This window comes from Rhineura floridana, chromosome 3, assembly GCF_030035675.1.
Source record: "Rhineura floridana isolate rRhiFlo1 chromosome 3, rRhiFlo1.hap2, whole genome shotgun sequence".
Classification (NCBI taxonomy): Eukaryota; Metazoa; Chordata; class Lepidosauria; order Squamata; family Rhineuridae; genus Rhineura; species Rhineura floridana.
In genome coordinates this window covers 182325336-182352753 of record NC_084482.1, presented here as the reverse complement: position 1 = coordinate 182352753, position 27418 = coordinate 182325336, and the positions used below count along the sequence as shown (strand labels likewise).

General features: G+C 42.8%; 1 long non-coding RNA gene across 2 annotated transcripts; it reads left to right on the top strand.

Annotated features, from left to right (window-relative positions):
* The first annotated feature begins 306 nt into the window (after window positions 1-306).
* Window positions 307-26462, top strand: LOC133382377 (uncharacterized). Of its 2 annotated transcripts, none has more exons than XR_009761931.1 (3): window positions 307-380; window positions 12161-12341; window positions 23980-26462. It is a non-coding gene; the product is annotated as an uncharacterized LOC133382377 (long non-coding RNA). The 2 variants fall into 2 exon arrangements; XR_009761932.1 differs by lacking the exon at window positions 23980-26462 and adding an exon at window positions 12863-12930.
* Window positions 26463-27418: the final 956 nt, after the last annotated feature.

Here is a 27418-nt window from a genome sequence, read left to right as displayed (position 1 = left end):
ATATTGCCTGGTTAGCCAGGTTTTACCTGGATTGCTACCCAGTGCCCATTTAACCCATTAGGTGTCCTGGATTCCCAGCTTTCATTTTTTTTTTTTTAAAAAGCAAGTCTCTAGCCGTCATGGATCCAGAGATACAAGGCAAAACGTGGAGGCAGTTTTCTGGCCATTTTGCAAGAAATCAACCTAATCCTGCCTTGCAGCTGCCCAGTGAAAATCAAGAATTTTAGCTGCCTGCCTGCCGCATATGCAGATTCTAGGCAGTTTAGAAAACTGCACATGCTCACTTGATCAATACATTAGCTCCACCCCTTATCAAGACACTTCCTGGTTGAGTCAGCAAGGAGAAGCAGCCTTCATCTCAATTCCCTCAGTGTCTCAGGGTATGTGTCTTAAATGGTGGATGCAATGGGAATGTCTGCAGTGGGAGGATGGAATAAAGGGGTTTGAATCCACCATACGCTCCTTCCCCTGAACAAATGCAAGATATAAAAGCAAACCTTTCTGTAGAAAATGCTGTGATATTAGCATTCACATTGTTTGGGCCTGCCCCAATCTATTAAATGGTGCCTGGCAACCAAGAGGTCTTCTGTATCTTTAAAAGTTGTGCAGGGGGAAGGGAGAGTAATACCTTGTGGTTTTTCCCATTACAGCGTTGCAAGAACACCTGCACTTGGCTGACTTTCTCTTCTCCTAAAGATACAGGATCAGTCTCAGGCCCTGAGCCTGGCAACCCTAGTATTAAGACATTTCTCACATGCTCAGACACTTCTATCTTCAGATTGACTGAACTGATAATATTGAAATCTTGATTTCTATCTTTGTTGCAAGTTGTAGCGGTTTTAACTGATGTTTTGCTGGCTTTTTGTTTTATGCTGGATTTTTATACTGTTGCACCGTCTTGTTTGTTTCTATTTTGTGTTTTTATTATGTTTTTATATTGATTGTGTATTTTTATTGTTTTTATTATGTTTGTAAGCTGCCCTGAGCTCTGTTTTAAAGAGTGGAAAGGCAGGATATAAAACCTCTTAATAAATAAATAGATAGATAGATATTCCATAGTGTTGGAAGCTAGAGTCTAGACATTTAAGGCTGAAAATGTAAGGGTTTTTTTTTTTTAAAAAAAGGTTCCTCACATCCTCCCTTACTTTTTGGTGGTAATTACTAGGCATAAAAAAACCTGGACACTGCAACAATTAATATGCTTAATTTGCATAATTTGCAAATTAGCCGGCCCGGATTTGTGGAACTGGAATATGGCAACCCTAGCTAAGACTCTCCTAGTGGCCTACACAATGCTGCAGTTTTTCTCCTCATATCCCACATTCCTCTGCACCTGCAGCTGTCTCAGCTGCCAAGTAGCTTTCCATATGTAGTATTAACAGATCTGCAACAGCCAATTCCTGGGTTCCTTCTCTTGAGCACCTAGAACAGGGATGGCGAACCTGTGGACTCCAACTTCCATCAGCCCCAGTCAGCATGGCCAATATTCCTATCCCTGACCTAGAATAAACACAAGTGGGACCTGTAATCATCATCATCAACAACAACAACACTGCAGTGTGGGATGCTCCTTTTCCCCTAGTCCATCAGTAGCATCAGAACAATATGCCAACACCCTCAATTTTCCAGGGGCTTTTATCAAGAGGTCCATTAACAATGGATCATCTTTTATAGTGGAGCAGCAATGGTTATGTAGCACAGCCTTCACCAACCTGGTGCTCTCCAGATGCTGGATGGGGCTGATGGGAGCTGTAGTACAAAACATCTGGAGGGCATAGGGTTGGTGAACACTGGTATAGCAAGTATTTTCACTGCTATGGGGTAACAAATTCTGGGGGGCCAGTGGGCACATTTGGAATGTTGAAAAAGTGTCATGAACCCCAGTCACAAAATAGCTGCTGTGGAGGCATTGGCATAACACACCAGCTGCCCCATCAGTGGAAAAAAGGCACCTACACGAGCTACCACCACACTCACTCACAGAGAAGCTCTTTGCATCTATCCTCTGTTCAGAACAGATGGCAGGGTGAATGTCCAGTCCTGGAATCCAATGAAATGTAAGCATGTTTCAGGGGGAAGCGGTCAGTGTAGGAGAGGCTGCACCAATGCACAGGAACTGGGCAGGAAAAGCAAACATTTTCTCATGCATTTTGGATTTTTACGAGGGTACGTGCTGAGACCTTTCATGAGCACTATAGGAAGTATTAGTGGGCACACTGACACCAATGAGCACCACATTGGCCACCATGGATGAGGATGTAACCACTGAAAAGCAGTAGTACGGGACTTCTAACCAATTTGGGCCAGCCCTGAAATCTACTCAGAAAAGCAGGGCTACAACAATTTAATGTAGAGTGCAGTGAACGGATTTCAGTGAGCTTAGGCATGCTTTAGTCTGTGTTGGATTGTAGCCAGGACTCCACTTACGTATATCGTTATATCACAGGGCAAGTAGAGATATCTGTGGTGGGCAGTGAATTGACAGCTATGAGAATGAACTTCTCAGTAAGCTTCTGGTTTTTTCTACAGTACGTCAGATAAAGTTATATTATCTTCATGGCTGCCAAATATCCCATCAAGACATTGAGTTCATTACCCCAAATGTTTGACAAGTTAACTTTAAAGATAAAACCAATGGACAAATTGATCCAAAGCAAAGGCAGCACATCATAGGAAAAAGACATTCCAGTTCTTAATTAGCAAAATATCAATTACAAAAGATCTGCACCAAACTGACAGCAGATTTTCAGATTTTTTTAAAAACAATATCAATGACAAGCTAGATAATCATTAAGCACATTCTACAAGATGCGTGTGGGTTCTTTTTCCCACAAAACCCAATAAATATGAGAACCTTTGCTCACCCCAGATAAACATCTGGCTGGTATGGATGCACAGAAACACTTGTTGGGGTTTTAAGAGAGAACCTGACATGTCAGCTTTGATATGAGCTGTGGGCATCAATTAGACCCACTGAGGGCAGCTTTCAAGGTTATAGTTCAATGGTAAAAGAGCATTCTTGCAAGTCATGTCCTTCTGTGAAACAGAAACATGGGAAAGGGCCGTAGCTCAGTGGTAGATCATCTGCTTTGCATGCAGAAAGTCTCAGGTTCAATCCCCAGCAACTCCAGGTAGGGCCTGAAACCCTGGAGAGCCGCCTTCCAGTCAGTGTAGGCAATACTGAGCTAGATGGACCTGAGAAGCAGGCTTAGCACCAGGCAGGTTCTCATGATATGGCTACTGCAAGGGGACATTTTTTAAAGTGCCTCCATTTGTGTTCCGGCTTGCTGTACAGGCTGGAGCCTACTGCCAAGCAGAGGAAATTTCCAGTTTTAAAAAAGCAACTTCCAAACAGTAGCCATGTTGTGATTGTTAAACTTGCCCCTATTGTTAAGGATGATGGGGAGTAAGACTAACAATATTTGTTGGTGCTTTTAATCATTGAACAAAATATTCAACCAGAGACCTACCAAGTTTTTGACAAATGACTATAAAGTTCAGATCATTTACTATATTAGTTTGCAACAGGTAGGATGTGCTAGAATTCCACCCAGTTTGGATTTGGTACTGAATTTTCCATTCTCAGTCATGGTGGAGTGGATATTTATTTAGCCATTTTTCTGTGGCTACATCAATTATATTAATTTCAGTAGTTTCTGCAAGAGGAAAACATGGATTGGTAAAAGCAGTAGCTACTGGCTAGTGGACAAAAAATGAATTTGAATCAATACCAGCCTATTAGGTTGATGGAATGCTTTTGAACCAGCACTGGCCAATGTACCTTTTACAGATCCACACCATACATTTAAAGCACATCCAACACACATTTAGACCACATGACTTCCCCAAAAGTACCCTGGGAACTGTGGTTTCCTCCTCACAGAGCTACAAATTCTCAGCAACCTTAACAAACTACAGTTCCCATGATTCTTTTGGGGGAGGTCATGTGCTTTAAATGTATGATGCATGTGGTTTAAATAAATAGGGTGGAACCCAGTGAGTTTAGCCCTGCTGATGGAAGCATCCAACAGCAGAATGGAGAAAAGGGGACATTTTGGTAATTCCTAATCCCTCCTGCAGTCCGAGTCCCCCCAAAACTGCTCCAGACAGAGTTTCCCAATCTTTTGGACTATGGGAAGATCACCGAAAATTGCCTCCCTTTCTATTCCACTGATGGATGCCTTCCATCAGCAGAGTGACACCCCATAGATTCCACTCCAGTGGTTAGAAAATAGGCTATTCCTAATGAAATTCCCATTACAGGATACTAGTTAATGTCTATAGAATTGCAGCACTTGTTTCCTTGATCATTCAACTGCTTTTTTTTCGGGGGGAGATCATTCATTTCCCTGCTGTCTCACCCACCCAGACTCCACATGCCATATGTATATGTATATCTATATCTATCATTTTTATATTATTGTGTTTTATGTAAACCACGTAGGGATTTTGCATATTGTGGTATATAAATGTTATTAATGTAATATAAAAAAGGTAAAGGTGTCCCCGCACTTGTAGTGCGAGTCATTTCCGACTATTAGGGTGACGTCTTGCGATGTTTACAAGGCAGACCGTATATATGGGGTGGGATTGCCAGTTCCTTCCCCGGCCTTTCTTTACCCCCCAGCATATGCCGGGTACTCATTTTACCGACCACGGATGGATGGAAGGCTGAGTGGACCTCGACCCCTTTTACCGGAGATTTGACTTCCTCCTTCCGTTGGAATCGAACTCCGGCCGTGAGCAGAGCTTCGACTGCGTTATTGTCGCTTACCACTCTGCGCCACATGTAAATAGGGGCACTGATGGAATAGATTTTATTTCTTTTTATTTCGTCCTGTTTGTCATTGCCTTTATTTTGTATGCCATGACATAAAATACAAATACATATATTTTTCAAAAACTGATTGCATGTCTTAGAAGGAAAATTAAAATCCCCCACTATCAATGTCCTTTATCTGTCTAGAACATTTCCTACCCACTCTTCCCATGCAACAGGATAACAGCTTTGCCTGATTGTTTTGTTCCAGCTTTTTCTCCACTGTGATGAAAGACGAGTTCAGTTCTACCCAGATTATCTTACCGAGACTGACTTTCTGTCAGGATCCAGGCCATCGGGCTTCAGGATGTGACAGCAGGGCAGGGGTGTAGTCGTCCAGGATCTCAAGGGGTCTTAGATCCCCTTACTTTTTTGGGAGCCAGATCCCAGCAGGGTCCCTATGTCTTCAGCATCCTACGAGCCAATCAGCATGAAAGCGGAGTGGGTTAGCCACTGAGAAGAGTCCGAATGAGTGTCAATTGCCAGCAAGCCTTTATTAGTTCCTACTTCAAAAAGGCAAGACAAGTTACGGACAGTTAGAATTCTGTCACTGCAGAAGGAGATTGACATTTCTAAACTAAATAATCTTTAAATGAGCAAAATGTTCATATTAAAAACTATCAAAAGCCACATCAGATAAGAATGTTTTCACGACCTGTGTAAATGCCACCAGGGAAGGGGCTATTCTTACTTCTTTGGAGACAGAGTTCTTCAAACTAGGTGCTGCCACAGAGAAGACCTTGTCTTGTGTTTGCACCAACTGAACTCTTTGAGTGACATAACAGAGCCCACGAAGGTAATTCATTCTATGGGGAGATTTATATGGGAAGGTGTTATTCTAACCCTAAGCTTTGTTAGGACTTTATAGGTAAACACTAGCACATTGAACTGCCCCCAGAAACAAATTGCAAGCCAGTGCAGTTGACATAAGATTGATGTAATGTGGCTTAAAAAGTCTACCCCAGAAAGCAATCTGGCTTTATTTCCTAGCACTAGTCACCTCAGTCCTTGACAACCATTAAATCCATTATGCCCTGTTGTTTCAGCTCTCCAATGTGACTGCTTAGCAAGCAATGAACAATTTATTCAGCTGGTATTCTTGTAAAGTCCAAAATCATTTGAGAAGTTCAGCACAAGCTGATCAGCCACTGATGTAAATGCCTTCACATTCCCCATTGATCTTCTCCTGTGACTAAGAGGCATATATCCACTCCACCCATGTAACATGAGAATGCTACTTTTTCCTTAGACAAAGAGTGCTTTTTATGATTGAGATTTTTCTTGGTAGTCTTAGAATTCTAAACCATACAAACCTCCCATACTGATTTCCACCACAACAATCATATCTGAATATGAGAAATAAAGCTGATATTGTAAGCAATTACTATGTTGCATTAGCGGAGGGAATATAGAATTTCTTCAAAAGGAAATGGAATGATATAGTTCATCATCAGTTTTAAACTTTTAAAATATTGTATTTTATATTGTTGTGACCCGCCTGGGACCTTCTGAAGGGTGGGTGATGATGATGATAATAAATAATATATTTATTATTATTATCATGTCCAACATGCTTTAGATGCTGTACAAAAATAGAAACAAAGAAGTCCCTGCCCAGAAGCTCACACCCACAAACGATTACATGAGTCAAAAGTAGAGGGGAGTTTGCAGGGGAGGAGTTTGCAAAGAGGGAAAATTTTGCACAGCTTGGAAGAGGGAGTCAAAGAAGGGAGAAAGAGTTAAAAAATATAATAATTAACCTAGGAGTAGGAACAATTTTATTTATTTATTTATTAAATTTATATCCCGCCCTTCCTCCTAGAAGGAGCCCAGGGTGGCTGATGCTTTTAAAAAGGATCAAGATAAGAATAGATGAGTTCTGAATAATTCCTTAAAATGAGACAAGAAGGTGACAATTGAATATTTAAAGCAGGAGTGAGGAACTTTTCGGCCTTCCAGATGTTGCTGAACTACAGCTCCCATGAGCCCTAGCAGGCATGGCCAATGGTCAGGGATTATGGGAGTTGCAGTTCAGCAACTTCTGGAGGGCAAAAGATTCCCCACACCTGATTTAATGAGAAAGAGATGACAGGACAGAGGGGCAGGACACAGAAGGCCTGCAGAGGAGAAGTGGAGAACTATAATAACTTATGAAATAAAACAGATTTGATTAAAATATTGGTATAAAATGTTGGATCTAAGCCTGCTTATATTAAATTTTCATCAGAACACCCAGAAGGTATACGGTGTGAAAACGGGAGGGGAAAATATCAATAATTTAAGATATGCAGATGATGAAACTGAGGTTATCATACTTTGGACACATCATGACAAGACATGATTCACTAGAAAAGACAATAATGCTGGGAAAAACAGAAGGGAGTAGAAAAAGAGGAAGGCCAAACAAGAGATGGGTTGATTCCATAAAGGAAGCCACAGACCTGAACTTTCAAGATTTGAACAGGGTGGTTCATGACGGATGCTCTTGGAAGTCACTGATTCATAGGGTTGCCATAAGTCGTGATCGACTTGAAGGCACATAACAACAAACAACAACAAGATATGCAGATCATACCATACTACTAGCAGAAACCAGTAATGATTTGAAACAAATGCTGATGAAAGTAAAGGGGAAAGCACAAAAGCAGGACTACAGATGAATGTCAAGAAGACTAAAGTAATGACAACAGAAGATTTATGTAACTTTAAAGCTGACAATGAGGACATTGAACTTGTCAAGGATTATCAATACCTTGGTACAGGCATTAACCAAAATGGAGACAATAGTCAAGAAATTAGAAGGCTAGGACTGGCAAGGGCAGCTATAAGAGAACTAGAAAAGGTCCTCAAATGCAAAGATGTATCACTGAATACTAAAGTCAGGATCATTCAGACCATGCTGGGAAAAACAGAAGGGAGTAGAAAAAGAGGAAGACCAAATGAGATGGATTGATTCCATAAAGTAAGCCTGAACTTATAAGATCGGAACAGGGTGATTCATGATAGATGCTGTTGGAGGTCGCTGATTTATGATAACATTTTAGTGGGAAAAACTGATCAAGAACAGGGTGCAACTTGAGGAGTAAGAAACAGAGGGGTTTGTCTTTCTTACAGGGTTTCAGACACAGCTAATCAGAGGACATCTCACACCACCGTGCCTGGTTATTAAACAACACCTTCCCTTTCCTTTTGGCTAGTTTACTTCAACACTAACAGAATTAACCCTTAGGTTACAAACTGAATGATCCCTGTGTTTCTACTTCCAATATTAGCTACCCCTGCTTAAGAGGAATGAGCCAGATGGACCAATAGTCTGACTTGGCATAATGCACTGATTTCAATGTGTTGACCCATAGGCATGACTGTCTCTTGTGTTTCCATCAAGACTGAAGCAAGGAAGAGCACAGCAGGGGTTAAGCTGCTTGCAGAGCCTTGCAGAGCCTTGGCAGGGCTCATGGCCAGCACCTGGTGCTGCCAAGGCAACGAGGAGAGATATAGGCTGGACAGTGCTGCCAGCAGAGTGTGGGGGAAGGAGTTCTTGCTGGAGAGTGTTTTGTAGCTGGAGAGAAGTGAGTGATTTGTTTGCTGTTCCTAATGTCCATAGTAAAGGACTCTTAAACTAGTTCTTGTGCCTGGATTTCTTGACCATCTTGCTGTCACCTGTAACGCACCGGACACGCAATTTCCACACACACCAACAGGGTTATGGGCCCAGATCTGGCGCACGTTACAGCACAGTAAAGAGGCTGGTCTGTTCCAAGGCAGTGCTCTGGAAGGCAGCTTGATTGTGCCTGGCAGAGGTGAGCGAAAATGGCTTTGAATATGTCTGCAGGCATGCCGATGGAGCGACTCACACAGACTAACTATGCCAGCTGGAAGCTACGGATGACAGCGTTCCTGATTAAAGAAGACTTGTTTGAAGCTATTGAACCACCCCACCGGCGGTTCCTCAGGCGGCTTGGATGCGCAAGGATGAGAAGGCGCAGGCGTTTATTACTTTGGCACTCTCTGATTCTCAATTACTATACGTGAGAGACAAACCCTCGGCCAGACGCATGTGGGACGTGTTACAGGCCGTACACGTGCAACAAACAGCGGGGAGCAAACTTGGCCTGGCGAGGAGGATGTACCAGATGCATCTCACTGAAGAATGCACCATGACTGAGCACCTAACAGAGTTCAGACGTTTGTTTGCAGAATTGGAGGACAGAGGGATTGAGCATAGCAACCTTCAGAAGGTGTATATAGTGTTGTCTTCACTTGATGAAACCTGGAATAATCTCGTGATGTCCATGGAAGCCATGCCAGACGGAGGTCTAAACTTGGACTTTGTTGAGGAAAAACTGAACCAAGAATGGCAAAGGAGACAGGAGTCAAAAAGGGCTGAGCTGAAGGAAGCTGTCAAGAGCAAGCTGTCTAACTTCAAGGAGCAACAGGGGCATGTGAATAAAACCTGTTATTTTTGTGGAGCACGTGGGCATCTACAAAGGAACTGTGCAGTCAAGCGGAAAAACAGAGACTGTGGCTGGAGGCAATCGAGTGTGAACTTTGTCAGTGCAGAAAAGCCTCGAACCTGCAGCACGTGTTGGGTGTGTGACAGCGGGGCATCCCATTGTCTTGTAAAGGACCGTAGTTTATTCCACACGTCAAGAGCAGTAAAAGACTCTGTTTTATTAGCGGATGGATCCCGGAGAGACGTACTAGCGCGAGGTACTGTGAAAATAGATCAGCTGGGGATTCTGACAGACGTTTTGTATGTGCCGGACTTAGCTAGCAACATTCTTTCTGTACAGAAGTTAGTAAGTATTGGCTATACTGTAATTTTCGACAAAGGGAAATGTATTGTGCAAAGAGGGGGTAAGGAATGCATGCAAGGGTGTCTAACAGAGTCACAGTTTATCATACAGAGCAATCAGGCAGGGTGTGCTGCGTTGAGTGCTGAGAGACAGACACATAATGGCTGTGTGCATGATTGGCACAGAAGGCTGGGGCATGCAAACTATGAGACCATTAAGAAAACCCCGACATATAGTGAAAACATGAAACTGACAGAGTGTGGGCAACTGATTGATTGTGATGCCTGTCGTGAAGCGAAGGCTACAATTGCACCCATAAACAAGGAGGCGGAATGCTCTACAACCGCTCCCTACCAGCCAATTCATGTTGATCTGTCAGGGCCAATACAGAGTTCACGAGGAGGTGCGAAATACTTTATGGTTGTGGTGGATGACTTTACAAGATTCTGTCATGTTTATTTACTAAAGAGGAAAGATGAGGCAGAACAGAAGCTGTGTTTGTTTATCAAGAGGATTGAAACACAGCATAACACTACAGTGAAACGCATTCGCTCGGATCAGGGGGGGGGAATTCACAGGCAAAGCATTGCAGGAATTCCTGGAAAGTAAGGGAATAGAACAGAATTTCACTGCTCCATTTTCTCCGTTTAGTAACGGAATAGCGGAGAGAAAAAACAGGGCGCTTCAGGAATCGATAAGAGCCATGTTGGAGAATTCCAGTCTAGCAAGCTCTTTCTGGGGAGAGTGCATTTTATATGCGACATACATTCACAACAGGGTGTTACACAGTGCCATTGGAATGTCACCCTATGAAAAACTCACAGGCAAAAAGCCGAGAGTGCAGCACATTGAGCGGTTCGGAGCTAGATGCTGGGTCCACATTCCACAGGGAAAAAGACGGGGGAAACTGGCTCCCAGAGCACAGGAAGGGTTTGTGCTGGGTTTTCAAAATGCTTATTACAGGGTTTGGGTTCCTAAGACACAGCAGGTTGTGCTGAGCAGGAGCATAAAAATCTCAGTCAAGCCATGGGAACAAAACCAGACTGTTATTCTGAATGGGTCACACGATGCACCAACACAAGGGGTGAAAACAGAGGAGACTCAGATACCATTGAAAGATGCTCTAAATGAGTTAATATGGGGCAAACGCAAAACAAAGAAAAGAAAGGCTGATGATCTGGCATCACCTGAACAAGCCATGCCAAGTACAAGCGCACAAAGTGGTGGTACTGTGGGAGCCAAAGCTCCAGTTCCCTTGAGGCGCTCTGAAAGGGCTAACATAGGGCGGCCACCAGACAGATTCACAGTGGGTATAGTCAGCGGCCCGGGTGGTTACATTGAACAAGAAATGGATGCAGAAACATTGTATGCAACATGTGTGAGGCCGAAATTCAGTGAATAAAGTTTATGTGAAGAGAAGTTCGACAAACTGGTGCCAAGGATTGGAGTGGTCTGATGTACAATGTGAAATAAAGCATGTAACTAAAATGTAATTGTATGCTGCAATGTACTGAAATGTAACTGGTATGTAACAATGTAACTGGAAACTGAATGTAGAAATGTATTGCAGAGTCATGTGTAGTCTTGATGGAAAGGTGGGGACTGTTGACCCATAGGCATGACTGTCTCTTGTGTTTCCATCAAGACTGAAGCAAGGAAGAGCATAGCAGGGGTTAAGCTGCTTGCAGAGCCTTGCAGAGCCTTGGCAGGGCTCAAGGCCAGCACCTGGTGCTGCCAAGGCAACGAAGAGAGATATAGGCTGGACAGTGCTGCCAGCAGAGTGTGGGGGAAGGAGTTCTTGCTGGAGAGTGTTTTGTAGCTGGAGAGAAGTGAGTGATTTGTTTGCTGTTCCTAATGTCCATAGTAAAGGACTCTTAAACTAGTTCTTGTGCCTGGATTTCTTGACCATCTTGCTGTCACCTGTAACACACCGGACACGCAATTTCCACAGACACCAACACAATGAAGTGTTGATTGTAACTGACAGACAGAAAGCAGCAGGGGGGAATGAGGTGTTGATTGTAAGCAGCAGGGGAGGAAGACATTGACTTGATTATCTGCCTTAATCTGATCTGCAGTGCACTGGAAAAGGAAAGTAAACAGGCAATCATTACAGAGTTCAGCATAAAGATTGATACCAGTGGGGATTCGTAAATAAATAGCAATTATGATATTGATAATTCTCTGCAAAGCATATATATATATATGAGGAAATCAGAAATCATCATCAGATTTTATTACAGTCAATGACCCGTCAAAGAAGAGTAAAATAAAGCAGATACAGACAATTCTAGTCACTTGTATCAATATACAATAAAACTACTAAAATTATACACTAAAGCTGCTAAAATACTAATACAAAGCAATTAGGAAAAATGATGCTGACCGAGTACTGAGCGTTTACACTGGCTTATGTATAAAAACTTAGCAACTGATATCAGATGTGAGCTGTTATTACCAGACAGAAGCTTAGATGTCCAGTGCTCTAAGGAGCTGTTGGAGTACTCTTGGATGAAAGGTGAGATAAGTTGTTTCCTTTCCACAGAATATAGTGGGCAGACGAAGAGAACATGGGCAAGCGTCTCTACATGTCCTTCATTGCACCGGCAGAGGCGTTGCTCCAGAGGAACACCCTGAAATCTACCCTCCAGAAGAGCTGACTCTAAACAATTGAAACGTGCCTTAGAGTAGGCCAAACGATATTTGGGGTTCGTAAGAACCTCCAGGTAAGGAGCATATTTTAGGGGATGGAAATTCAGATTATGATGAAGAGGGGAGCAGACTTTAGCTGCTGCTTGAATCGTAGCTTGAGAATCCATGTCCTTAAGCCGGGTAATGATGATCTGTCTAGCCTTATTAAAAGCTTGGGAAGAAAGAAATTCAGTTGAGAGACCCAAATAAGGAAGCTTAGCTACCATGGATTTCTTCCAGGAGGAAAGGAATCTGTCCTCCTCAAGGAGTGACAGATAACCTGACGGACAGACATAAGCAATTTTAGCCCACAGGTTGAAAGCCATAGACCACGCTTGGCATTCGACCTAACTTAGGCCAGCTTCTAATCTTAAGGCCGCATTCGGAACACAATTGGGGATTCAAAAGATTTGGTGCAGGAAGATAGATAGAACTGCTTCAGCTGTGGAATTGAACGAGTATATCCATATCTTGGACCCCATATAATAATTGTGGTAGAACTTTGGCTCTAAAGTTCTGAATGGCTGCTGGTATAAATTGTCCTCCTTTGCTATAGTGATAACGTAAAATGACCTTTGATGTTGTCCGTGCCGTGGCAACTGCCGCACGAATGTGAGGAGCCCAAGAAAGAGAAGATTGGAATATCATCCCTAGGTATTTATAGGATTTAACTTGCTCAATAGTATGGCCATTGATTTTCAATCTAGAAATCGAGAGAGATTTTGTAAACACTAAAATTTTAGTTTTGGTGAAATTAATTGTTAATGAGTTCCCTGAGCAGTAATTCATAAAAACTCTAATCAGGCGTATAAGGCCTATTTTTGAAAAGGAAAGCAGGGCCGCATCATCTGCGTAGAGCAGGAGGGGACATCTGCTTCCTTTGATTTTGGGCGAGTGAAGGTCCAGCGCAAGACAGTTGGAAGCTAGGTCGTTCAGAAAAAGATTGAAAAGAAGAGGAGCCAGTACGCATCCCTGTCTGACATCTCTTGACATGGGGATCGAGTTGGAGAGATCCCCATTACGTCCACAGCGAACATAGTGGTTTTATCCATTTTGGCCCAAAGTAAGTCCCTCGAGATGGAATCAAAAGCGGACTTCAGGTCGATAAAAGCGACATAAAGACCACTCCCAACGTGATTCCTATATTTTTCGGCTAAGTGGTGGAGGAGGAGACAGTGATCCATAACAGAACTGCCGCTCCTAAATCCTGCCTGTTCGCATCCTAATACATTTTCCTCTTCCATCCAGTTTAACAATTTCCTCTTTAGATAATTTGCGTAAAGCTTTCCAATGACCAAAAGCAAGCTAATTGGCCTATAGCTGGACGGCTCATTCCTAGGGCCTGGAAATCAGAAAAATGAAGATATCAGAAGAAAAAGTAATCTAATCATTAATGACCACCAAGAGGCCACACTGAGAAACAAAACATAAAAGGGTAGAGATTTCCACCCACAGTTTCTAAAGGGAGAGCAGAATTGATGATGGAGTTGTAGCCTGCACATATGCACATTTACTCAGAACTAAGCCCCACCAAATAAGATTGGAACTTTACTTTCTGTTGTGTGTCACCATTCCCATTGGTGATACCAATGAATGAAGGAGCATGCTCATTCCAGTGAGGTTCTATGTGGTGGAAGTCAGGGTTGCCCAAATATGGGTAAAAAGGGGTCTGTTTCTCTCAGGCCTGGGACCACTAGGGATCCCAGATTCTTAGCTTTCATTAAAAAAAAAAGTAAGTTCCTAAGTGCTCTGGATCAAGAGTTATCCATCAAAAGGTCAGCTCCCAACTGTTTGTTAAAAATATATCTGAGCCAGTAGCCAGCTGCTCCAATCCCCAGCCTTTCAGGTTTTTAGCTAATAAGTAAAGTCAGAGTTGTGATTGATAAGGGGTTTGTTGACCTCCAGGCAATAGCTGGAACTCCTTGCAAGTTCTGATAATAGCTGCCTTTTTCTGCTTGTCTGCACATCACATGGATTGAGTAAGCTTATAGCAGCACGTGTGCCTGCCCGCATCCAGTTTTCTCTGTGTGCATGCATCCAGCACAGATCACGGCAAAACCTGGTAGGCATTCACAGTACACAATTTCAGTCAGTAATAAAAGTGTACATGAAGATTGTTTTAATTACTTGCAAAAAGCAGTATATTATACATTTTGATTATCAAATAATTTTTGAACAGAAATAAAAAGTTTGCATTCAGCTTATGATGCCTTTACATTGTGTTACAGGTTTCTAAATATAAGGAGTCAAACAAGTGTAAATTTTCCTGAGCTGCTAAAGGGGATAGTTTATTTGTCTAATTCACATTTGAAAATTTGAAAACCTAATTTGAAAACCTTCCCTGTATAAAGCTTTAATCTTATATTCACTTTTCTGGGAGTAAATGGCAATGCTAATCCCACATACCTGTGAGTAAATCCCATTTAATTCAGTTGGACTTACTTTTTAGTAGACGTAGGATTGTGCTGTAAATCGACAGGATTTTTGAGTACACATAGCAAAGGATTGTGCTGTAAATCTTTCTCTCCCCCTCTGACCCTATTTTTAAGCCATTAGGCAGGCTTACTTACACGTCACTGCTGTTAAGTAGCACTGCATCACACTAATATTTTTACTTTAAAAAAATGTTCTGCAATGACCAACTGGTTTTGACAATAATTATTATATGGGATATATGTATTTTTACATTCCCAGTGTGTGTCCATGGAGTCTTTCCAATGACCCTGTGAGGTAGGTTAGGCTGCGTTGGTTCATTCAAGATGCAAATGTTCAATGTATGTGTGTGTGTTGGCAAGCCTTTTTTTGTTGGTATTTTGCTGTAAAATATCAGAACTCTGGGAAGTTGCAGTTAAAGCAATAGGGGGCTGCTTTTGTGCATGTTTCCCCCCCTCACTGCATAGTTTGTGAATACCATACAATGTATTTGCACCTTGCTTTTCTTCCTGGGTCGTCCCCCCTTTTATCTTTGTAACAACCCTATGAGGTAGATTAGGCTGAGAGCAGGCCTATAGCCGGGGGGGGGGAATGGGGGCGCCACCTCCCTGAAAGTTGTGCTTTATCCCCATCCCAGGATATTTTGAGGAAATTTGCCTTATTTTTAATTTGTGATATGACAGACAATCACATTTAAAGAATGATAGCTTGTTTTAAGAACAGAAGTAATTTAAGAAGAGGACCCTCTGAAAAATTCAGTGAACAAGGCACGGCAAGTGCACAACAATTTGGAAAAGCCCCCAAAAGACTGCACACTCTAGACTTTCCCTGACTGACGGTGGATTTTTCATGATCATAATCACCCTATAATTTCTTAAGTGATTCCCCAAAAAAACCCAGCCTGTATAGTAACATGACCCTTGAAGACCTTTGTATTATGGGCTAGAGTAATACTGCACCCTTCTAGACTTTTCTTTTGCTCTGCTTTTCAGTTTCAGTTATGCTGTCTACCAAGCCAACAATAAAGGACATTTGCTTGCATCAAGAAGTAAACATTTGTTTATTCTGCAGTTATTATAATGAGTGCAGCAAATTGGATGCTTATTGCTAAAGGGTGAAATAAAGAGATAACTTAAAATGGCTACCCTTAGTCTTTTAAAGCATTCGCTATACTCGCAATCATAGTGGCTATTACTTTCTTCTTTTTCTTCATTACTCAAAGGATGAAAACAGCCCTAGAGGAAAATAAATACTGCTGGGTAGACTGCAGTTAGCTGGCTGGCTGGCTACCTATGTTGTAACTCAGGCATAATTTCTGATTTTCCCAATATGTACAGCTCAGGATGAAGCTTTTTCAGGGTTTCTGGACAGAAAAATCAACCCAGAAATTGGTAAAAAAAAACCCAATTGCTTTCCACAATTAGTTTCCAATTGTTTAGTTTGTCCTTTATATAGCAGCCAGTTAAAAGGCTTTCCCTTGATTGTCCAACAGGAAGAAAAATCTAAAGGCCAGGAACAAGACTAGAAGGAAGGACTCCCGAGGAAAATTTAACACCCTATAGTATTTATTTTCTCTTTGCTCTTTCCTAAACTTGTAGTATGGACAAGTTTTTCAAGTGGAATCTGAAACTGAGATACCTAATACGGCATCAAAACTAAGCTCAGAAATTAACTGTTTTTACCAAAACAGTTAAGTTCATGAAGAATCAGAACACCGGGACATCAGGTGAAAAGGGACTGTAGCTAAAGGCAAAGTCAAGTTTTTGAGTCTGGGGTTTTGTACTATTTACAAATGTTGCAAAATGCCTTATGAGGGCAGGAACTCTGAAAGGCAGGTTAAAAATCTGTTAAATGGATCTTAAATCAAGACTATGGATTGAAAATAACTGTTCGTGTTGGTAATGTATGTACATAAGCAGCTGTTCTTGCCAATAGATTGTGGGGAGATGGGTAGTGGCAAATGGAAATGTAGGGGGCCCAATCTACATACAGTGCACTGGGCCCAGGGGCTCCTGTTGGCACCCCTGCTGGAAGTGGAGAAAAGGTGTTACACTCTTTTCTTAATGCTGCCCACCTGCTACAGTATGCACTTTAATGTCAGGGTGCCTCTGTGGCGGGAAAGCAAGGAGGGAGGCTCCCCAAATGTCCTGCAGATGAAAAGAGGGAGAACCCTCAAAGTGCCTAGCCAGCAAACAGCCAAAAATGAAAACAGAAGTAGTTTATTGCTGCCCGACACATTTCAGGTGACAAAGACCCTTTATCAAGGGCAATCTGTAAAAGCATGCATATAAACAGCATTAAAATCAATTATCAGACATACATAATAATACGTTTATACATTAATTATTAAAAATAAACAATTCCATGATATGCTGAACACTGCCTACAGAAGCTCTAATCAATAAGGAAAAAGGGACAACTGGGATGGAACATAATACAAAATAAAACTTCACTTAAAAATTTCACATGTGAATACATGAGCCCAAATTGGAAGATTCTAACAGAACTTCTCTGCTTAAAATGAACCTGAACCAAGCAAAGAAGGACAGAGGAATGCAAAAGTAAAATGTCTAATACATTTAACACACTATTATCTAATCAATATCTCAAAATAAATGTGTTGAATGAGACTTGCTGTAGGGGAAGGAAAAATCAAAAACAGAACAACTAAAAATAGATGGAAATGAGAAACAAAATGTATGCAAATATGAATATGAATTGAAATATAGCCAAAATTCTTGCAGAGCTGTCTCTGATTCAGATGCACCAAAAGCAGTAGAAGGAATCGGCATACCTTGTGCAAATACCACACAGCTGTCTCGTGGGTATACAAACAAACAATGCGTAGAGACAGCTGACTCTTGGATAAAGGAAGATGAACAATGGCACACAAGGTGGGTGTGGCAATGCACTAAAAGAAGAATATTAATTCATTAATTCATTTGTCATTTGCAACCCATCAGCCTATGAAATCCCAAACTGTGTTCAGAAGTTCAGACAAATGCCACAAACAAAACATGTGAAATTAGAGCTTAGCTGAATTATCACTTGTAAAGTTTGGGGAGCACGGATGGATTTGGGGAGATCGCAAAAGCATCTCTCCCAGACCTTCCACATTAATCCTAGTTTGACCCTGACATGGTTAATTTATATATCATTCTATATTTACAGTCTATCTTTTAGGCTCACGATGTGTAGCCAATTAAACCATGGTGTGAAACTAAACACAACTTTTTTCCTTTTAATGGGAGAATAAGCCATTTGGCCCCACCATGTGGTTGTAGCATAGACTGCAGTGAGGAACAACACAGATTAAAATAATACTATTGCAGTGTAAGAGACGAAGGGGATATTTGCCAAATGATGTATTTATTGTAATTTAATTAAACACACCACACCAGCCAAACTGGACCAGTGCCTTTGACTGTTAAATGTTACACTAGAGACATAAACTGGGATGATAAACCCTTTAAATGGAATAACTTCCTGCACTGCAGAACAATGCTGCAGCAGGTATTTGTATGCCCACAGATCTTTATTGAAAGGAAGCAGCAAAAAAATAGGGAAAGTAGAAATTTGTTGTAAAAAAAAAGAAAATGAAATTAGCAAGGATAAAGAAAATAACCGTAAATCTGATATTTAACTGAATGTTGATTATTTGAAGTGGATGTGTATAGAAGGGAGATCTCTATGGGAGTAGAATATGCAGTGATGTGCTTTTAATTTCTTGACTTTAAAATAATGTGTATAATGTTTCCGTTTCTTATTCTGTACAATGATTTAAACAACAGATTAGTTTCCTTCTATTTAGTATGGTGCTGGTTCACCATATTTGTAGTGCAATCCTATGCAAGTCCTGATGTGTTCAAGGCTGCAATCCTAACCTCACTTACTTGGGAATAAGCCCCATTGAATTCAATAAGATTTACTTCTGAGTAGACATGTTTAGAATTGTGCTGTTACTCCCATCTAAGCCAATAGGAATATAAACAAGTGTAAAATTATGCATATTGGAGCAAAAAATCTTAATTTCACATATACGCTCATGGGGTCTGAACTGGCGGTGACTGACCAGGAGAGAGACCTTGGGGTTGTAGCGGACAGCACGATGAAAATGTCGACCCAGTGTGCGGCAGCTGTGAAAAAGGCAAATTCCATGCTAGGGATCATTAGGAAAGGTATTGAAAATAAAACAGCCGATATCATAATGCCGTTGTATAAATCTATGGTGCGGCCGCATTTGGAATACTGTGTACAGTTCTGGTCGCCTCATCTCAAAAAGGATATTCTAGAGTTGGAAAAGGTTCAGAAGAGGGCAACCAGAATGATCAAGGGGATGGAGCGACTCCCTTACGAGGAAAGGTTGCAGCATTTGGGGCTTTTTAGTTTAGAGAAAAGGCGGGTCAGAGGAGACATGATAGAAGTGTATAAAATTATGCATGGCATTGAGAAAGTGGATAGAGAAAAGTTCTTCTCCCTCTCTCATAATACTAGAACTCGTGGACATTCAAAGAAGCTGAATGTTGGAAGATTCAGGACAGACAAAAGGAAGTACTTCTTTACTCAGCGCATAGTTAAACTATGGAATTTGCTCCCACAAGATGCAGTAATGGCCACCAGCTTGGACGGCTTTAAAAGAAGATTAGACAAATTCATGGAGGACAGGGCTATCAATGGCTACTAGCCGTGATGGCTGTGCTGTGTCACCCTAGTCAGAGGCAGCATGCTTCTGAAAACCAGTTGCCGGAAGCCTCAGGAGGGGAGAGTGTTCTTGCACTCGGGTCCTGCTTGCGGGCTTCCCCCAGGCACCTGGTTGGCCACTGTGAGAACAGGATGCTGGACTAGATGGGCCACTGGCCTGATCCAGCAGGCTCTTCTTATGTTCTTATGTTCTTACAGCCAACCTCGGTGAAGATTTGAATGAGAGATAGAGCTGTGTGTCATCTGCATACTGGTGACATTGCAGCCCAAATCTTCTGATGATAGCCCCCAGCGGCTTTATATAGATGTTGAACAGCATCGGGGAGAGGATGGAGCCCTGTGGCACCCCACAAGTGAGAGGCCAAGGATCTGAAACCTCATCCCTCAATGCCACTCTCTGGTACCTACCAGAGAGGAAGGAACAGAACCACTGCAATACAGTGCCCCCTATGCCTAACATCTTCAGGTGGTCCTGAAGGATACCGTGGTCAATGGTATCAAAAGCCACTGAGAGATCCAGGAGGACAAGGAAAATGCATTCGCCCCTATCCAATGCCCTCCTCATATCATCCACCAATGCGACCAAGGCCGTTTCAGTCCCATGTCCAGGCCTGAAGCCTGATTGAAATGGATTAGATTTGTCTAATCATCTTATAAAGGTATCCAAGTTGGTGGTCATCACTGCCTCTTCTGGGAGCGAATTCCATAGCTTAACTATGGGCTGTGTGAAAAAGTACTTTCTTTTGTCTGTCCTGAATCTTCCAACATTCAGCTTCATTGGTTGTTCACAAGTTCTAATGGTATGAGGAAAAAAAACTTTATCCACTTTTTTTATCTTTATCCACTTTCTCCATGCCATGCATAATTTTATGCACATCTACAAGTGATGAGTTGGTAATTCCTGAGAGACCTTTGCAATTGTGTTTGATCCACCATCACCCTAGGTCTTCTCTAGTGCTTAGTTGGAACCAGGGTTCTTTAGCAATCAGCCCTGAAACTTGTTTTTCAATAGGAAGTCTTAGTTCTACAACAGGACAAGTGCCTCTGAACATGAGCAGAATATCATTTTAGTTTCAAGGGTTTCTCATAAGCCCTTTTTTAAAACTTAAAAGCAATTGACAAATTAGCACTGGCATAAACAACTTTATTAACCCAACAAAGGAATCTAAAGTCCCAATGCATTTTGGTCTATACAACCCAAATGAACAGGAAAGTACCTGCTAAGTATAGTTGCATGAAAATTAATTCAAATAGACAATATTGCCTTAGATTCAGAAAGCTCCCTGTATTAGGGAAAATGAGCTTTGGGCAAAACTGGTTTTAAAAAAAGTTGCGATGACTATATGCATGTTTATGAGCATGCACACAAACAAATGTAAGTGGCTTCATGAGATCATGGCTAATATCTTCATTGCTGTCTGGAAATGATTGTGGAAATCCCAATAAGTAAGAATATATAACACTTCGAATAAAGATGCAGAATAATATTTATAGACCCAGAAGTTCTGAGCATTTCAAAAGCCTTACCATAAGGCTTACATCTTATCAGGGCCGGCTCCAGGCATGCGGGGGCCCTTGGGCATCAGCTTGCCCTGGCCCCCCAGTGTGTGTGTGTGCGTGTGCACGGCCCCCTGCACCCCCCACGCCCCCCCTACCTGTCTAGTCTTTACCATTGCCCTTAATGAAGATGGCGGCTGTGGTTTCCCTAAGGGGAATGAAGCCTCCGCCGCCATCTTTGTTGATGGCACATGTGTGTACTACGTGCGCACATCTCTGCCATCAACTAAGATGGTGGCAGTGGCTTCAGTACCTTAGGGAAGCTGAGGCCGCCATCTTCATTAAGGGCAATGCTAAAAAGCTGGCTGACAGGTAAGTGGGGGGTGTGGGGGGGCGCAGATCACGGAAGCGGAGCAGAGGGCCCCTCAGGGGCCCCTCAGGGGCTCCTGTAGCTCTGGGGCCCTCGGGCCAGTGCCCAACCTGGCCGCCCTTTAGAACCGGCCCTGCATTTTATCATAAAAGTGTGAGAACTAATCACCTTGATTGAGACCAAACCATTGTAAACACTCTGTATGATTAGTAACAGCATGATCAAAATGTTGACAGCTGTTTATGCTGGCATGGACCTCAGAATAGTTTGACCTTTTGAGACAACTCTCTTAATAGATAGAATCAGTTAATTAGCTGTTCCCTTGTGTACCATTTGTTATGTACCTGTAAGGAAAATTCTGCCTAAAAATAGACTCTTGCTAATCCAAGCAAATGTAGCAACCCATCTGAAATGTGATCAGCTGGCACCCTGCTGATTGCTTCTTCAACATGATTTTGGAGTGGGAGGAATGATATTGCTCGGGAGGGGATAATAAAAAATGGACAAAAATAAAAAGATAAATATTTCTAAAATCTGCAACTTCTTCGAGGGGTGAGCAGAAGGCAACCCACAGTGCCCACGTCAGGCCTGATGTCAACACCTGGCACCCTAGGCAGCTGCCATGCCCCAGCAGGACCCACCAGTGCTGACACCTGCTCCAGGGTCCTCCTCATCAGACAACTGAATCTGTGAGCCTTTGTTTGAATTTCCCACAATGTCCTGGAGTGACATGATGCCAGACACTCTGGGGAATTGTGGAAAATTAAAATGGCAGCTCTCAGCCATCCTTGGAATGCTTCTTCTGTCAGGTAAACTTGCTCTGGGAGTGACTGGTGGGCTATGGGCCAATTTCCAACGGATCACCTACTGCAGGGATGAGGAGCCTGTGGCCCTCCAGATGTTGTTGGAGTAGATCTCCCATTGTCCCTGAGCATTGCCTGGAATTATTGGGGCAGATGGGAACTGGTCTAACAACACTGAGAGGGCCACTGGTTTCTCTTCCTGACCTAGTTAGTGCCTGCTGGTTGTTGGGATTCCTCTAAAGGTGGACTTTGGTCTGATCCAGCGAGGCACATCTAAATGAAAAGTTTATACGTAGGAACACTTAAAGCTAATTAGTTAATCCTTCATTGTTAGCAGATCCTTAGTACTTGATTGATTGACAGGTAGGATTTATAACCCCACCTTTCACTATAAATGCTCTCAAGGCAGCTTACAATTTTTAAAAAAAAACATCATAGTTATTTCTTTATTTATATACTGCTTAATGTCAAAATAAAAACCAATTATACAAGCATTGAAATATAAATATCTATAATTAAAATGAACTATTAAAATACACAATAAAACCATCCCATCAAAACATTAATTAAAGTATAAATGTCCATAATTGAAATGCAGACCACCTTCTTTCCTACAGACCCTCTTGGATGCTAAGATTTGGAGAGGGAGCCCTCTTGGTTTTACCATCCTCAAAAGTTCAGGGGGCGACGGCACAGGAGAAGACATTCTCCGTAGCAACTCCTTAGCCCTCCCCACAGAGGTGTGTCCATCACCTTCATTATGTAGTTTCCATGGTGTGATGAAGACACACTCCTGTACCCTGGCCTTTGACACCTGAGGTAGATGTTTTCAGGACCCACCTTTCTCTCTTGCCTACAATTTGTTTCAACTGATTTTAATATTGTATTTTTAAATTGTTGTAACCCACCCTAGGACTTCCAGGTGAAGGGTGGGTAAGAAATCTAATAAATAAAACAATAAAAACAATCCCATTAAAACAACACAGCAACAGGAAGCTTGGGTCTAAAGATCAAAAGAAGGCCTATTCTCTTGTGTATCTTCAAAAGCCAGCAGAATGCTGATGCAGATGGGCCCCCTCTCACATTTCAGCAGGGAGTGCATTCCATAAACTGGTGCCACTAGTGAAAAAGCTCTCCTCTGCACTACCACAAGCCAATAATCAACCCACTTTTGCCTCTGGCCCCACCCATCACCATTATCTGTCTCTCAGAAGCAGAAGCATCTCACCTGGTGGGGAAGAGCTACAATATTAGCTTCCCAGCAGGAGACGGGAAGGTAGAGAGGTATAGCAATGGGGAAGTTGGACAGTGCATGTGCATCAGTGTGGACACCAGATTGGCTCTGCTGGTGTTTCCACATCGTACCTACCCTCCTGCCAACTTGACTCCCTCCCAGTAAGTCACAGTGACATACCTGCCAGGAAGCTAGCCTTGTGGTTCTGCCCCACTGGGGAACCCACTTCTGCTTGGAAAGTTCCCCATGAGGGAATGCAGCCACTGGATTGAAAAAGGTTCCCATCCCTCCACTATCAGGGAACCCTGCTCATTGATTAGGTCCCTGGAAATTTTCAATGTGGGGTTCTCTCACAGGGAGCTTCTGCACGTAAGAAAGAAGACTGGTGATCCAGGTAGCCTATCAATCCAAAAAGGTGGTACAGTGATTGTATATGTGGAGATGCAACTGCCATGTCTGAGGCCAGGAAATTATATACAGCTGTCTTTTTTGCTTTCACTTGCTCACTGTTACTTTTTCCACATTCTCCATCAAGACCTCTGATCCAGCCACGTAAGTAGAACATGAAAATCAGGTTTGGACTTGAATATTATCTGTGACATTGACTCTGCCTCTTTCCCTCTCTTCTCCTGCAGGATAAAATCCTTGTTATAAAGGGGGAAAGTTGCTGCTAATAGTTTGGATGAGAGCCCCTGCCTTCCAGCACAAACATTCCCTTCAGACCAGGCAAAGTACATTTTGAAAAAGAGGTTTGCTGTTCGTACTTTGGAAAGTGCCTTGTTTTTGAACCCAACAAAGTCTCAACGGCATGTAGGGATGGGCATCCTCTGTGTATATGAAAGTGAATTTTGCTAGCTGGCAATGCAATCTACGCACTCACTCCTTTGCATCAGCTACTGACTGCTCCCTCCACTGGTAGAGAACTCCCCAGTCCACCCACCAAACATGCAGGCAGGTAGAAGTGCCACTGGCGGGATGCCTGCTAGCAGCCTGTGGAAAGTTCCAGGGTGGAGCCAGGTCTGTTGCATGATGGCATTCAGCCCTGATTGATGTACCACCTCCAGCTGGCACAGTGATCTGCCTGCCCCCTCACCTTCCACTCTAGCCATCATGTGCAGCAGTGGTAAAGCCCCACCGGGATAGGGGTGGGGAGGGTTAGAATTGCAGCTTACTTGGTGAATAGCTGCTTGCCCATGGCTTAGTTGATTTTCTCAGGAAAAGGAGGACTTAACTTCATCCTCTGCTGTACATTTCTGTCGTATCACATACCCCTGGAATTCACATGGAGCAAATGAACTTTGGGTCCTACAAGTGATTTCTCCACAGCTAGAATAACATTTATTTATTTTATTTATCTCACAATTTATAAACTGATCTAAGCAGTGTGCTGAAATTTAAATTATACAATCATATTCTGGTTATTTTCTCTTCCTCCCCCTCCTCCCCCCTGGGAATTGGTACTCTGGCAGGGTCATTTTTCTCTTAGTCATATAGCAAAGTCATTTATGTGCAACTAAGATAATGTTTAAACCTAAAGGGCTCTTGCCTCACATTCATGAGAAGGCATATGCTTCTATACTAGCTAACTCTCTGGAAGTCATGAGAAGGGTGCTGGAAATGTTAGATCCATAAGCTAAACAGGGAACCCCTGGGATCCAGAAAGAAAGCTGAAATCCAAGGAACAGGCATGAGAGGATTCTTCAGAGAAACATTAACACCCTGGAGATGTGAATGTCTGGTTTAAAGTCTCCTGGAATTCTCAGAAGACTTGCTCAGTAGTCCCAGAAGCCATGGAGCCTCCTGGATTACCTGTGGCCGGAGAGAGTAGTTAGTCCTCTGTGCCTCACCATTCTACAACAAAACTAGGGCCTCAGCAGGAGCACCACCTGGGAAATCTTTCAGAGCAGGGGGTGGGGAACCTTTGGCTTCCAGGCCAATTAAGGCCCTTCAGGGGGTCCCATTTGGTCCCCAAGACCATTTTCTACAAACCATGTCAACCTGCCCACTTGCTGATGTCACTCGCTGATGGGCAGGAGGACAGGGTTTGATCCTGCCTTGGCTGCACAATCTTGTTCCCAGCAGGGAAAAATGTTGCACAGTCAAGGGAACAGGATTTAATATTTGCTCATCAACTGCGTGGTGATCAGAGCCCTGCATAAAAACATCCTTAGAATCACCTTGTGCATGTGCACACACACTATCTACTTCAAAGAGGCTTTTGCAAAGGGTTTAAGACAGCTCCTGTGCTCCCATTTTCTCAAACAGGAGGGCAGGGGCTGTCATAAAAATCTAAGTTTCCTCAGTTGAGAACTTAAAGGTGGATTGGGGGAGATCTGCAAAAGTGTTTTCCGAGTCTCCCCATGTTATCCTTTTAATTCTTTCTGATTGGGGATTTAAAGGGGGGGAGGGCTTGCAAGGCAAATCCTGATTAGGATCTAGACCATGGAGCCAAAAAAGGTTAGTCACCCCTGCTCCAGAACATTCAGGAATCCATCAGATTCCATCCATCTTCAGGGGTAGACCAACCTAACTGGTCACCACCCCTGCAGGAGGGGGTGGGTCACAGCTAGTCCAACCTTTACCAGTGAGTGATCCATCCATGACAATGGGGTGATAATGATCATCACACCCATATGTGAATTTTTTTGGGGAGGGGGTCACCACTTGCATTTTGCACAAAACCAGAAAGCTGATGCACTGCACCCCAGAAGTGATGTACAAAGACAATATCCTTGTAGGAAAAAATTACAAGTAAACCTGTTTTGGACCAAGGTCCTTTTCTGTACTCCTGAGATGAGCTGGCACTTCCTGTTTGTATGTTGTTGCTGTTCTCACATAATTGTTTTATTGCACTGTTTATGCTGCTTAGGTTTTGTAAAATAATAATAATAATTTGTTGTTGCTGCTGTTGATGTTATAGATCTATTGCCCAATGCTTCACCAGTAGGTCCCAAGGCAGGTTACATAAATTTAAAATATAGTATGAACTTAGGGAAGGAGGTGGTCTTTCAGATATTTGGGGCCTAAGTTGTTTAGGGCTTTCCACAGTAACATGAGCACCTTGAACTGGCCCAGAAACAAATTGGCAACCAATGCAACTGTTTTAAAACAGGAGTTATGAGAGTTCTAAAAGGAATCCCAGCCAGTAAACTGGCCGCTGTATTTTGGAACAGGTGAAGTTTCCAAGTTGTCTTCAAGGGAAGCCCCACATAGGGTGCATTACAATAATTCGAGCTGGAAGTTACCAGAGCATGGAGTACTGTTGCCAAGTCATCTCTGTCTAAAAGGGGCCATAGCTGGCAAACAAGCTGGAGCTGGAAATGGGCACTCCTAGCCACCAAAGCCTCCAGTGACAAAGTTGGATCCAGGAGTACCCACAAGCTATGAACCTGCTCCTTCCAGGGGAATGCCACCCCATCCAGAATAGGCCATCTTCCTATCTTCTGGGGTTGAGAACCTGGAACATCTGTCTTTTCAGGATTCCGATGCAGTTTGTTGGCCCACATCCAGCCCATCCCTGCCTCCAGACACCTGTTTAGCACCTCAGCTACCTCTCCTGATTCAGGTGGAACAGAGAGATAGAGCTGAATGTCATCCATATATGGGTGACACTTCACTCCACAACTCCTGATGACCACTCCCAGTGGCTTCATATAGATGTTGCATAGCATGGGGAACAAGATGAAACTCTGTGTGACTCCACAGAAAAGCTCCCATGGTGTCTAACAGAAGTCTCCCATAACTACTTTCTGGAAACACCCTTGGAGGTGTGAGCAGAGTCAGTGAAGTGAAGTGCTCCCAACCACCACCTCCCTGAGCCACTCCAGAAGGATACTGTGCTCAATGGTATCAAAAGCCACCAAGATATTGTGAGCAGGGTTGCACTCTCCCCATCTCTCTCTTGACAAATGTCATCAGCCAGGGCGACCACAGCCATTTCAGTGCCATAATCAGGCCTAAAGTCATACTGAAGCAGATCCAGATATTCAGTCTCCTCCAATCATGCCTCAAGTTGGACCGCCACTATCTTAAACACCTTGCCCAAAAAAGGGATATTTGCCACATTGTCCAATA